Genomic DNA, 14746 nt, shown 5'->3' on the forward strand with positions numbered 1-14746 from the left:
GGCTTCCAAATGAACAACCAACCACCAATTTAAAAAAATAAATATATTTATTTTTTTAATTAAACAGCCAACCAGCTCTCCGTAAGTTACAGATTCGAATGTCTGCGAGAGGAGAATAGAACAACTTTCTGGGGTTTAACAACAACCCAAAACACTTTACAAAGCCTCACTCCTTAGGGGTTTAACGGCAACCCCAAACGCAGAACAAAACTTCACTACCTAGGGTTTAACGACAACCCAAAACGCTCTATCACTCACCTGATAAGTGAGGGCTCTCAACCTCGAGGACCTGCTCAGGGCAGCGTCCCGACCCAAGGCACCTCGAGGAGTTTCCTTGGGCAGCGTCCCGACCCAAGGGGAGAGTCCTCAACCGCAGCGTGCTGCTCCAGGGGACGAGCTCAAAATGGCTCCCCCAGGGGACTCCATTTATACCCAGGCCGAATCTGACCTGTAGTCAATAGCGGCTCCCATTGGTCAAAGGTCTCAACTACCACGAGACCTTGAAAACAAAGACAGCCAGAAGCTGCCACACTTCAGCAGCCATGAAGCTCTGCTTTCACTGGGCGGATGCACCTGCCACAAACTGCTTGATTTTATAGACAGTGCTCTGTGTGCTGCTATGCTTCCCTGTTCTATGATGGGGTCATCGACAACACCTGGTTGGCCGGATGCCTGGTACCTTCAAGGCCTGTAAGGAGAGGAGTAGAATCATAGAATCATCGAATATCTCAAGTTGGAAGGGACCCATAAGCACCATCAAGTCCAAATCCCTGCTCCTCACAGGACTACCTAAAATTAACTCATATGACTAAGAGCGTCGTCCAGATGCTCCTTGAACTCTGAGAGGCTTGGTTCCATGACCACTTCCCTGGGGAGACTGTTCCAGTGACCGACCACCCTCTCAGGGAAGAACCTTTTCCTAATGTCCAATCTGAAATTCCCCTGACGCAGCTTTGCTCCATTTTCTCGTGTCATATTGCTGGTCACCAGAGAGAGGAGATCAGCACCTCCCCCTCCACTGCCCCCCTTGAGGAACTTGTAGACTGCAATGAGTTCACCCCTCAGCCTTCTCTTTTCCAAGCTGAAGGACCAGGGTCTTCCTTCTTACCCTTCTTGAAAACTGGGACAACATTTGCCAGCTTCCAGTCAACTGGGACCTCTCCAGACTCCCAAGACCACTGAATAATAATGGACAGAGGTCCTGTGATAACATCAGCCAGCTCTTTCAGTACCCTGGGATGAATCCCATTGGGCCCCATAGACTTATGTGCATCCAGCTGCAGCAGCAAGTCTCAAACAAGTTCAGAATCAGCCAGGAGTTTATCATTCCCCCAGTCATGGTCTTCCAACACAGGGCTCTGGGGGTCCCAGGGCCCATCATCGGTGTTGAAGACAGAGGCTAAGAAGGCATTAAACATCTCTGCTTTGTCTCTGTCCCTATTTGTGACGTGACCAACCTCATCAAGTAGCAGACCAATGTTATCTCTGATCCTTCTTTTGCTGTTAACATATTTTTAAAAGCCCTTTTTGCTGTCCTTCACAGTGTTGGCCAGCTTGAACTCTAATTGAGCTTTGGCCGCATGAATTTTCTCCCTACAGTGGCAAACAGCATTTCTGTAGTCCTCCCGTGTTGCCTGTCCTTGCTTCCAATCTCCATACACTTTCCTTTTCCACCTAAGTTCTAGAAGAAGATCCCTGCTCAGCCAAGCCGGCCTTCTGCCTCGCTTGCTTAACTTCCGCCTGGTGCCCAAGTACCTCGAGGTAAATAGGGAGGGGAAGAAGAAATCTGTCTGGTGCAAAGGACATTCAGGGCCTGATAAGAAGGGGAAAGGGGACTGATAGGTGATCAGCTAGGTCACAGAGAATGTCTGTTTGCCTTATAAAATGGCATTAGTTATGCTAAGCATATTTTACCAGGGATCAGGAGCAAGGAGTACTGGTCACAGGTCTGGTAGTGGGAAATACAGCAGCATAGCTGGACCCCAGATCACAAGATCAAGTAGCTACCACAGTGCATGTGTCGACCCACCAGTAGTGGAGGAAGGGCTGGTCTGTGGCCTCTTCCAAGGGCTCAACCTGTATAAATCTATGGGCCCAGACAGAATCCACCCCAGGGTGTTAAGAGAAGTGGCTGACATTATTGCAAAGCCACTGTCTAAAATCTTTGAAAAGTCATGGAGATCAGGGGATATCCATGATGACTGGAAGAGGGCAAATGTCATACTCATCTTACAAGAAATCCCGAAAGAGGACACAGGAAACTGCAGGCCCATTAGTCTCGCTTCAGTCCCTGGGAAAGTAATGGAACGCGTCCTCCTAGAAAGTATCACAAACAGAATGAAGCAGGTGATTGAGAAAAGCCATCACAGTTTTACCAAAGGCAAATCATGCCAGACTAACCTGATCACCTTCTACAACAAAATAACATCTTCTGTCAATGGGGGGAGAGCACTGGATGTTCAGCAGTGTGTGACACTGTTTCCCACAGCCTTCTCCTAGACAAACTGGCAAGATACAGAGGGGATGGGTGGTCTGTGAGATGGTGACATAAAAAGGCCTGAACCATAGGCCTCGAAACAAAGACTGAACAAAGGCCTTGAAACAAAGTTGACTTCTGAGTGAACCTCCCGACCAGCATCATATCAGCATGAAATATGACCATGGTAATATCCTCTGAAAACTATAGATAAAAAAATATATATTTTTGGACCCTAAGCCATCTGTTTCCTAGAAGACGGGAGCTCCTCAGACACGCCCGGGATCCTGGCCAGATCCAGGATGCACCTGAGTGAAGTGAAGCCAATCTACCAGATGTTTCCGTGCCCCTTTTTTTATATGATTTGTTTGCTAAACTGTATAAAAGCAGGACCCTCTCACAGCGAAGATGGAGACCTCACCTACGAGTGGATGCACTGCGTGGGACTTCCCAATTGCCGGGAGCGGTTCTCCGATCCTTCGCTGTGACGGGGCTCCCCAGCTGAGTCACGGATCTGGATGATGGTAAAGTATTAGGGCAATTGGTGATGTATCTTTCTTAATGACTATAGCTAACTTTATGTAGTCATGGTCAGGTGCATTATCTTGCTTATTCTTTCTGCTGCTTTAGACTAAAGTAAAATAAGCTTATCTTTTTAACTTGGTGTCTGTGTCCTTTCTGTTGACCCCATCAATTGGCAAAACAGCTGCATCCACAGGGGCATTACTAGCTGAGGTGGAGACATGATCATCCCACTCTACTCAGCGCTTGTCAGGCCACACTTGGTGTATTGAGTCCAGTTCTGGTCCACACAGTTCAAGAAAGATGCAGACAGACTGGAGAGGGTTCAAAGAGGGCCACGAAGATGATCAAAGGACTGGAGAGCCTGTCCTATGAGGAAAGACTGAAGCAGTTAGGTCTTTTCTCCCTGGAAAAGGCTCAGAGGGGACCTCATCACAGTATTCCAGTACTTAAAGGGCAGCTACAAAGAGGACAGAGGCGCTCTTTTCACAAGGAGCCACATGGAGAAGACAAGGGGCAATGGGTACAAGTTGCACCAGGAGAGGTTTAATCTCGACATAAGAAAGTCATTTTTTACAGTGAAAACAATCATTCACAGGAACAACCTCCCCAGGGTTGTGGTAGAGTCCCCATCGCTGGAGGTTTTCAAGATGTGATTGGACAGGCTGCCTAGATAATCTCATCTAGGCTCCCTTTCCCATGGAAGGTTAGAGCAGATAGTCTTTTAAGGTCCATTCCAACTTGGGCTGTTCTATGATTTTATATAAACAGAATGTGGATCCCTCCAGTAGTTGGGCTTAGACATGCCTTCCATCCAATATCTGGCCCCGTATCTTTGCTCTCCCACGCAGACAGACACAGAGAGCAATATGAGTCAGTCTCTCAGATCAGCCAGATCCTATGATCTCTCTGGTAGTTGGCCTGGACCCTCTTGTCCCTCCAGTAGCAAACTCCTCAAGATGCCTCATCCTCAGGGACGCATGGACACACACACACACACACACACACACACACACACCCCCATCACTATCATCACCTCTCATACCACTTAACCTACTTGCTGGCTAGTCATGCAGTCACTCATACCCCCACACTCACTTGAGTTGCTGGCACACACATGCACACAGAACAGAGTCCTTCACCCAGGAAGGGAGTTAGAAATGAAATTTAATAATAAGCCAGGAGAAACTGCATCGATCAGGCACAGAGCATGGCCCAACGAGCATACTGACTGTTTACACATGACTGGCTCTTCTTATTCTCTTAGTCCTCTATTTTCCTACACTTTATGCCTCCCCAAATCACCTAGATCCATCCCTTTCCCTGCCTTTGGTTCCTCCCCTAAACATCCCATAATGCCTGTATATTATAATGTGTCCCATAGTGCTAGGTAGTAACCTCCTCTCAGTCTGTGAGGTGCTCTGAAGAGCTGTTCCTGTTGACTCATTGGGATGTTACTATCCTGTCCTATGGGGCTGAGACCTTCCTGGTAGGGGCCAGGACAGAGAACTCATTTCTTTGCCTGGGTTATTGGGGTTCCCTCACCTGTTGTTGTGCCTCTGTGCTCTTTTGTGGATGTGGAGACAAGCTTTTTATCACATAACCTAACGGTTTCTACTTCTAGTCAGCTGTAGTAAAGCCAGATATCCCTAACAGTTTGGAAATAGGCATAGAGTGTAATTTTCTGGATAAAATTAACTGTGATGATTATAACTGAGAAAACTTTCTAAGATAATAGGCATAAACTCTATGATTCCTATTGTTTACAAACTGGCTTAAAAATTAGTTTAGTTGTATAAATTGGTACAGCTATAACTAGAATCCCAGGTATACTGATCAAATTACATTCTTACACTGGGCTTCGGGCTATATTGGATGAGGACAGTTTTATTTTAAAAAAATAAATTTTTTTGGTTGATATTGGTTGGGGGGGGCTTGGGGGTGATGATAGTGGTCTAGTGAACCTGCTGTGTGTGTGTTACAGGAAGATCAACATGTCTGTCAATTTCTAATTGTATAGTTATTCTCTCTTTCACTAGAGCAGCCTAAATTTCCCTTAGGCTATGTCTTGATGGGAGAAGTATTGTTGTGGGACAGATGATGGACTGGATTGGAGAATTGTGGCGTACTGAAAGGCATGAACTCTCCCAGATGAAAGACGTGGGAAAAGATGAGAGAAACGAAAAGCCAGGAAAGAGAGAGCAAGAGACACTTTATTGTTACAGCAGTACATATTTATGCTTTTTTGTTAAAGTTATTACTACTTAGCTAGCAAATCAGCAATTAAGCAGTTATCCATTTTTATCCTATCACTATAAAGACTACTTAAAACACGCGCCGTGCTGACCAATCACCCTCTTGTTCACGCGCTGTTCACGCAGCGATACTTTCTACAGTTCAGATTCCACCCCTAACTGTTCTGGGGATTTTCCACAGTTTGGTGTTGTAGCTTCCTGTTGTTTTCTCGACCAGGTCGGCACAGCTCGGTAGCTTCTTATCTTACTCTAAGTATAGCTGTCTTCCAAACAGTGCCCAGCTGTCTCCCAAGCAGTTTCTTATCTCACTCCCAAGGCCTGCTTTTTATCAAGGCTTTGCTGCTAGCCCAGGGGCCGCACAGGGCTGACAGGCCGATGTTGACTTGCTCCTTTCCCACAGAGAATTAATTGAGTTCTACAATACTTGTTAAAAGCAGGGGGGGAAACAAACAAACAAAAACCAAAACAGGAACAGGAACAGGATCAGTTCAGCAGCAGCCCCACAAACAATTCTAATAGCATGATGCAAAGATGAGGAATAAGGGGAGATGAGGGTATGCTTTAGTTAATGTTGCAACAAGAAAAATGCTTTTTAGGCTATTGCTTACAAATATGTAGAGCCAAATAGGACTCGATATCATGATACCATTGTTGTATAGTTCCTAAATTATTCCTCTTAGGCTTGCTCTAATGCTACTTATGCAGGTAGATTGTGTATAGGCTACAGGTGCATAAATTGACAGGATTCCCTTAATACAGAAGTCTGTATAGAGTAACTTGACCTTTTTCCATATTCCCTTTCACTATGCTTTTCCCTACCTCTTAAATTGTTCTAGTTTGTATCTGAATTATATTAGTAGCTGTTGCATTTCAGGTAATGAATTAATTTGGTAAGAGATGAATCCCCTTGCATTCTAGCCGGTCCTCAGAGATTAGAGGGGCTAGGGGTGGCTCGACTTACCTCTTAATAGCTATGCCAATTATGGCCATGACTATAGGCCTGACACAAGATGCACAAACAGTCCCTATGATGTAGGTCCGGTTGCATTCAGGAGAAGCAGTCAGGTTCACGAATAGTACGGTTTATTCTTATGCAACATCTACAGATTCTTTGAGATTGCCTATGATAAATGCACAAACTGCAGGTTGGCTATATAGCACTGCACACAAAAACTGATTGCAATCACACACACTTAATTCCCGGGTAATCACTCAGCATAGCCGAGGGCCCAAATCTTACCAGAAGGCGTCCCTTCTAGGGCGGTGAGGAGCACAAACCCGTTGATCTGTCCCTCCGATTTGGTATTGGATTATCGTCCTTCTGAGTTAGATGATACAAACTCGGTGTACTATTTATCTAAGTGTGTATGTGTGAGTGGGTGGGACTGTGGTCAAGCCATTGTTTCTTGAGTAACGACACAAGCACATTCCTTGGTGCAAGGTGTGCGCTGATTTTGTGGGAAAAGAGGAAGAATGAGAGATAAGGTCTGCAGAGTTGTGCAAAACAGTCCTTGGGAGAAGAGGAAGAGCAGGAGATAAATCTTCATAGTCGTGTCAAATATTCCTTGAGAAAAGTGGAAGAACAGGACTGTGCGGCCTCCACCTCACTTCGCATTCCTCCTTGGTGCCATGGCAACACAAATCACTGGGTCTTCATCCCATCCTGTGTTTATTCTGGGCACCATGTGTTAAGGAAATGTGTGTTTTGCAGTTGTTTTGCTGTTTTGCTTTTCCCGCACTTCCAACAGAAGTGTATCAAAGAAAAGTGTAAGAAGTAACCAATCAAATCAGAAGTTATTCCTTTGGCTATTTAACTTGATTAGCTTTGTAGCTATAGGAAGGATAAACTATTGGTGTGTAAGGAAGTATGTTAACAGTAAATTGATCAAAGATTGGTCTATTTGCACAATAGTTCTTGCTTTCTGTTTTTCTAAAGAGAAGTATAGAATATATACATTTAGAGCACAATTTTTTGTGCCAGTTGAGTCATTTACATCTTCTAATATTCTGTAAACATCTTTTTTCCCAATCCATTTGTTCCAATTAACCCATGAATTTACTAGCACAGGTCCTGTTTGGGTGTCCACATAAAGCTCTAGAAATTTGTTTACCAAATTATCACTACAGGTGCATTAGTAAAGGATCAGTCTCCCATCACATAAGGATTATACACAGGTAACCTCAGGAATACTCACAACCCGATCAGTTCCTGCTGGCTACGTGCAGTATAAGAAAAGAAGGGGACAAGTAAATTGTAAGAAAGTGCATGCAGTGATTGCAGAAGTGGGTGTACAGTGGGATTCAGATAGATGGGATGGAGATATCTGGGATTCTATGGATTCTGATGAGGCTGGTCCCTCAGATGAAGTAATGGATGTGAAACCAGTGTGGAGACAGAAAACAGAATTAGATGTTAACGGGCAACAAGTGAGGAAGGATGTGGTAGAAGATTATATTCAGCATGAAGTCAATGATACAATTGAAAGATTTAAACAGAGACAGGGGAACCCCTGCTGTCTTGGGTGGTGCGTTTCTACGATCAGGCAGCGGCAGGAGTAATCCTAGATCCAGGGGATTCCAAGAAATTTTGATTTTAATTTCAGATTCTTTTGTGCAAGATGCATTTTGGAATAATCATCAGGATACAAATTTATTGGCTTTGGCAGCTCAGGGATGTAATACTAAGTATCCTACAGAGAATGATTGGCCAAACGGAGAATATCCGTGGTATACTTTGCGAGACTGTATACAACGAATGAAGGAGGAGGGGATGAAAATGGCAGTCTTCGTAGGAGAACCCGATGCAATGATGCTTGGTGCTTTAATGGTTACTCACAGGAATCGATTAATTAAGACTGCCCCACTGGCATATACAAATGTAATCATGACTCTTTTGATTAATGAGACAGGAAATCCCCTTTGTGATGTGATAGAAAAAATACAGCAGCTGGGTGACCTTGGAGAGTGGGGCCCCTGAGGGAGTGCAGGAAATCAAGATACTCAAGACAGCCCTAAAGGCAGTGAAAACAGGATTTCTCATAAGGAAATGTTTACAGCTTTGTTAAAAGATGGCATGTCTCGTGAAAAAATTGACGGTGTTCTAACTAATGAGTTGTGGAAAATATATACACAGAGAGGGCTGAATAAACCTAGCAAGAAAGTGCAGAGCTCTAAAACTAAGGATCCAGGGGTAACTCAGCCTACAGCACCTCTTCTTGAACCTCAACGGGACTCCACATCTGTACGCAGTGGGCCCTCCATGGGCATATCAGTTGTTCCAGGGGAAAAGGAGGATTGGGAGCTGTATTCTGATTTATACCAATGGAAAGAGACTAGGGAAATAGTCTAGTGTAATAAACAAGATTGAAGTGACGGCCAAGCACCAGTGCAATGGGCACGGAAGGACCGGTGACCCCATGTGGAGCTCCAAATATTTTGGAAAAAAACAGTCCTCGCAAAATTTAAAAGCCTTAATTGACACAGGAGCAGAGGCCTCCTTTAATATATGGGAATCCCAAGACATTTAAAGGACAATGTGTAATTATTACAGGTTTGGGAGGAAAACAAATTGAAGCTGTACAAACACAAATAGAAATGAAAATAGGAAATCTCCCAAAATGATTGTATTCAGTCATGATTGTCCCCGTTCCTGAATATATAATAGGAATAGACATTTTGAAGGGATTAACTTTGAATCTCCCTGACGGTCAGTATCAGTTTGGGGTGAAAAATCATATCAGTATTAGAACAATTCTAGTAGGGAAAGTGAAAATGCCTCCTGTACAGATTCCAGCTGCTACTAAACTAGTGACTATGAAGCAATATAGAATTCCAAAGAAATATCAAACCACAACAGCATGTTATTGGGCATTGGTAGAAACGGAACAACTTACAATAGTGTATGAAGTGGCTCTTCATCCTGAAATTCCTATTATGCAATGGGTTAAAATAAAAGTTCTCTGAAAACCCATCGAATTGGTCATGATCAAAAATTGAGTATCATAAAGTGGAAATGGTATATTCAGGATAGAGCCAAGGTAGGAGTTGGCAGGGTAGTACCCTCCATGAGCAAGTATCTGCTGCCCCCACGAGTGATCAAGAAATAAACCCTGATTTTACAGTCCTATGGGAACCCCCAGTGTGATGGGGAAAAACTTTAGATCAAGTAGCACCCTTTGAAAAAGAACATGCTTGGTTCATTGATGGGTCAGCTAAGTGTATAGGAGGAAAAGGGTTTTGGAAAGTGGTAGCTTACCATCCTCATTCAGAGACATTTTTAGAAACAACAGGAGAAGGGAAAAGCAGCCAATATGCTGAATTATATGCAGCTTATACGGCCTTAAAACAAGAAGATCTAGGAGAATACCATTTATATACTGAGTCTTGGTCAGTAGCTAATGGATTAGCTACCTGGCTCCCAACATGAGTAGCCAAGGATTGGAAAATATACTCCAAGGAATTCTGGGTAAAGGTACTGTGAAAAGATATTTGGGAAATAGTACAAAGGACTAAAGCAACTGTGTTTCATGTTGATGCTCATAGTAATACGGACCCTTTAGAATGACTTTATAACTCTGTTGCAGACAACCAGGCAAAAATTTCCCAAGCTGGACTGGAATTCCCTCAGAAGGAGGATCATGAAGGCTTGGCAAAAAAGACGCACCAAAAGTGTGGGCATGTTGGAGAAAAAACCACTTACAGGTGGGCTCAAGAGCGTGGCATAACAATGTCACTTGATATGATCAAGACTATAATTGCCCAATGCCCCGTGTGCCAACATACTCACAAACGCCCGGTGCCAAATATTGTGAAAGGACAATTGGGGAGAGGAAAACTGCCAGGACAAATTTGGCAAATAGATTATATTGGAGCTTTACCCCTGGACTGAGGGTGTAAATATATCTGTACTGCTGTAGATACATATTCTGGATATTTGATTGCCCATCCTTGTAAGAAAGCTACTCATCATAGTACTATCTGTACTATAGACATAATAATTTTGTATTATAGAATTCCTTTGCAGATTTAAACTGACAATGGGTCTTATTTTCAAAACAAATTTGTTCAACAATATGCTGAGCAGCAAAATATTCAGTGGGTTTTTCATATACCATACTGTCCACAAGCTGCAGGATTGACTGAATGGATATTGTTGAAGGAGCAGTTGAAAAAATTAGGAGATGGGAACCTGTGCAGATGGAGAGCCCATCTCACAGATGCGCTACATATCCTTAACAGTAGGCCCATTGGGGAGATGGAAACCCCTTTGATGCGCATGACTACACCCAATTTGCAAATAAAACCTTTGACAGTAAGTGAGACTTTAATTTACTGGGAAATTGTTCCAGGTGCGATGGCCCCTTACCGGGCCACCCCAGAGGCTGCAGGACTAGATCTCCATGCATTAGAATTGATCAGAATAAATCAAAAACAGATGACAGTTATCGACACTGGAATAGGAATTCAAATTCCTCCAGGACACTTTGGTTTAATAACTGCTCATTCGAGCCTAGCCTTGAAAAGCATTCATGTCATGGGAGGAGTGATTGATGCAGATTATCAAGGAGAAATTAAAGTAATCCTGTTTGTTGAGGATTGAACTCAGCCAGCAGCCAGATGCCACGTGGCCAGCCGTTCACTTCCCCCCTCCCCAGTGAAATAGGGGAGGGACAAAAAGAAGAGAATTCGTAGGTTGAATAAAAAGAAAGAATTTTCTAAATATAACAAGAGAACAACAGTAACAATAGTGAGTCCAAAAAGAAACAGGTAAAATGCAGCAGTGGCTTACCGAGCGCGGCAACCGCCCCCACAGCAACACGCGACCCCACCGGAACCCGAAAACGGTGCGTGCCCGAGAGAGCCCACCTACCTGTATCCCTGGGCATGGCATCACATGGTATGAAATACTCCAATGACTGATCGGGACCCAGCCCTCGAGCTGTGCTTCATCTCAACCCAGGGAAAGTCAACTCCATCCTGGTCGAAACCAGGACACTGTTAAACAATGGTGAACAAGATTTGATTATTCATCCCCATGACAGAGTAGCCCAATTATTGATATTGCCAGTTTTAAAAACAATTGTAAAAAAGGGGGATCCACCTCAAGTCACCACCATTCGTGGAGATAAAGGGTTTGGATGGACTAATGTTAATAATGGAGCTAAGGTATGGGTCCAAAATCAGGTGGGCCTCCTGAACTGGCTGAGGTAATATCTACAGGAAAAGACAATACCGTTTTAATCATGAGACTGGGACAGGAAAAATGGGAATATGTCCCTGCAACTAGATGTTATCTGCGAGAATAACTAGATGTCTCAAGATTTTATCTTCTGGGTCCTCCTAAGATGGATTTGCCAGTTTATTGTTATGGTCCATTTGGGAAAGGCTTTTACCCCAGGATGGCTGCTGGAAGGACCGTGGCTCACACTGTTCACATGGAGTTGGAAGAATGATACTAAAATAAGACAACAGGATAATTTCAGATGTGAAGCAAATGTGAACTGCCTTATAATAAATCTTACATTTATGGTTCAAGATAATGAAACTTGTATGTTTTGGCGGCCTTTGGGGCCTTTGTCACAATGGAGGGAACATGGACATGTGTTTATAACTTGTCCCATGGATAATTTGAATGTTAATATATCCAGTAAAGTATCTATCAAATGTTGTAGCATGTCAGGCCTACCCAGTTCAAAAGATTTTTATAAATGTGTCAATCGAACAGATGGTTATGTGATAAATGCTACCCAAACAGTGACCATTCCCTTGGAAGAGATAGAAAACTTGATATGTCATAATAATTCAGTAATCCAAAATTGATCACATTGGGGTGACTTTTTCACTATGTTAAAATCTAAACCCCATATTTCTGCCAATCATTTGTATCATATTCCATCTACTTGTGTTCAAGTAGCTCAACAATATCAGAAGCATGTTATTCGTTTCAATATTTCTTTCCCCCACCACCACCATCATGTAGATTAAAAAAAGCATGGTATCATACCCTGTTAGGAGGAGCTGGGGTGGGAATGGGAGTTTTAAATCCCATTGACATTGATGCCTTAGCTAACAAAGTAAAGAATGACAGTTATGATGAGGTGGAAGGAATTAGGTTACAAGCCCAGTGTGTAGAAGAATTTTAAATATAACCTCTGGTGTATTTGAAATAGATTTTAAGGCCTAGTAAAATGTGTTCAGGACTTTAGCTATCTTGTAATATTACCAAGGCAACCGGAATGCTGCTCAACAGGCCTGAAAAGTGTTCTTAGCCTGCTTCTTGTATAGTCCTAACCCAAGGCTGGTTTAAAACCCAGTCAAGCTAATCATATAGAGACAGTTTTAACAGAGGATGATTAATTGACTAAACACAGGTGTTTTGCTAGATTAAGAGAATTTAGTATATAGAAACTGCTTGCTCTACCTAAGCTTTTAATAGAACATCCTGAAGTCTTTCTCAGAATTGTGCGAGATGAAAACCAGTGGAAGAAAGATGAAGAAGATGATGACCCGAAAGATGACCCTGAAACTGAAACAAGGATTGGAACCAGAAGAGAAGAATTAGGCTGAGACAGGGGATTGTAGTGAACTTTAATAAATGATGAGAATCAAGAACTAAAAGGTTGAGTGGAAATTTACAAAGACTTTGGACTTAGGTAATAGATTTAGAAATAGTATATAAACTGCGTGAGTCCTTCGGACATTTGCCATTCACTGCGGTGTTGGCCCAACTCTGAGTTGTTAATAAAGCAAACCTAGAGCAAACCCATGTCTGGTCATTCTGTTTCTTCCTTGAACAAGTGGTTTCTGACCACTTTGACCCCACAAATTGGATCTTTAAAATATGATGTGGAATTTTTAAAGCTTCTTAATAGGACTCGAATTAATCAGTGGCATGTCAATAATAACATTAGTCAGATTATTAATTAGATGACGTGTACATTACAGACTTTATATATTAGCATGCAACAAAACAAAGCCCAGAATGACCTGATGGCAAATAATGAGTTGTTATGGAGAAACATTTTTAAGAAATGGATTCCTCAGATCCATTGGGTAAAATTATCTCCACAGACAGTGCAGTGCACAGATTTATTCTGTGCTGGCCAGGTAATTCACTATACTGTGAGCGAACCAGAAGTTATGTGTAAATTCGTGGTATTGTCTGTGATTTTTGGTGAAAAACCACCATTTCAGACAGAATATTGGCTACCCCATTTGGAAGGAGACTATATTGATTCTAAGAATCAATCGGACCCATAAAATAGATTTGCGTACGTCCACAATAAATGGTGTATTGTGTGGACAAAGCTTGTGGTTATATGAACCATGTTTATTGGAACATTCAGTGAATTTATTATTATGGACAATCTTGCCTAGAAGTTTTGATATGTTTGTAGAAATTAGTGCTAAGCATCTTTGTATAGTAACAGAAGATCAGTTATTACAACAATGTATAATTTTACTACTCCGTTTTCAGGGTGCCTTAGAAATGTATTCTATCTCATTTGGCATGGACAGATGTATACCTTTTATTCGGCACATGAAGAACAACTAAACATGTATTGGCATCCCCAAAATTTAGATCTTAGTGGAATCAGCTTATCCCTGACTCCATTGGAAATCATCATGGACCAATCAGAACATTTGCAAGACGATACCTGAAACGACGGAATAAAACTCTGTCAGACTCTATGATACAGGCTGTGATCACAAAGAATCAACTAATGTCATAAGCTAGCCAGATGGAAAAAGAGACTACACATCATTGGCGGGACATCTTTACAGGGTATTCGCCATCTGCCACCAATGTGATAGATTGGGTGGGTTTGTTCACTAAAATGTCAGCAGGATAAAGTGCTTGTTTGCTTGGCAGGATATGCTGGGGGCCTCTTGGTGGGTGAGACCCAGATACCGTTAGGCCTGCTTAATCAGCCCCCACAGGTCTGGTCTCCACCCAGATGTCGTTTGGCCTGCTTAATCAGCCCCCACAGGTCTGGTCTCCACCCAGATGCCGTTAGGCCTGCTTAATCAGCCCCCACAGGTCTGGTCTCCACCCAGACGCCGTTAGGCTTGCTTAATCAGCCCCCACAGGTCAAGTCTCCACCCAGATATTGAGAGGATCGAATAAGGAAGATTGAGAACCTCCATCCCTGCGACCCCCTAGTAGCAAAACGAACATGCGCAGAGCATATCGAAAGAAACTACGTCAACCGGGAAGAAGACTGTATATAAAAAGGGACTGTAAAAAGGGAAGAGGGCCGCCGTTGATCGAGCGGAGACTCCCCGGCTGCCCAGCGCTGATTTTTGCTCACTAACTTTGCTTGCTGAAATTATAATAAATTCTGATTGGGTTGGAAACTTTTGGTCTCGGTTTCTCAATATATAACACCAAAGCATTGAATTTTTTGATACATCCTCTTGTAATATTGTTAGTTATCATTATTATTATTACTTTATGTAACTGTTATATATGGTATCGTATCAAATGGGTAGA

At 42.8% G+C, this 14746-nt stretch overlaps 1 long non-coding RNA gene across 1 annotated transcript in view; it reads left to right on the forward strand.

Moving 5' to 3' along the window:
• The window catches only part of LOC141917721 (uncharacterized), a 91887-nt gene extending 77399 nt beyond the window's left edge, over positions 1-14488 (forward strand). The window contains exon 4 of the long non-coding RNA XR_012621416.1: positions 14474-14488. This is a non-coding gene — a long non-coding RNA (uncharacterized LOC141917721). The remainder of the gene's footprint in view (positions 1-14473) is intronic.
• The last annotated feature ends 258 nt before the right edge of the window (positions 14489-14746 follow it).

This window comes from Strix aluco, chromosome W (genome assembly GCF_031877795.1).
Source record: "Strix aluco isolate bStrAlu1 chromosome W, bStrAlu1.hap1, whole genome shotgun sequence".
Lineage (NCBI taxonomy): Eukaryota > Metazoa > Chordata > Aves > Strigiformes > Strigidae > Strix > Strix aluco.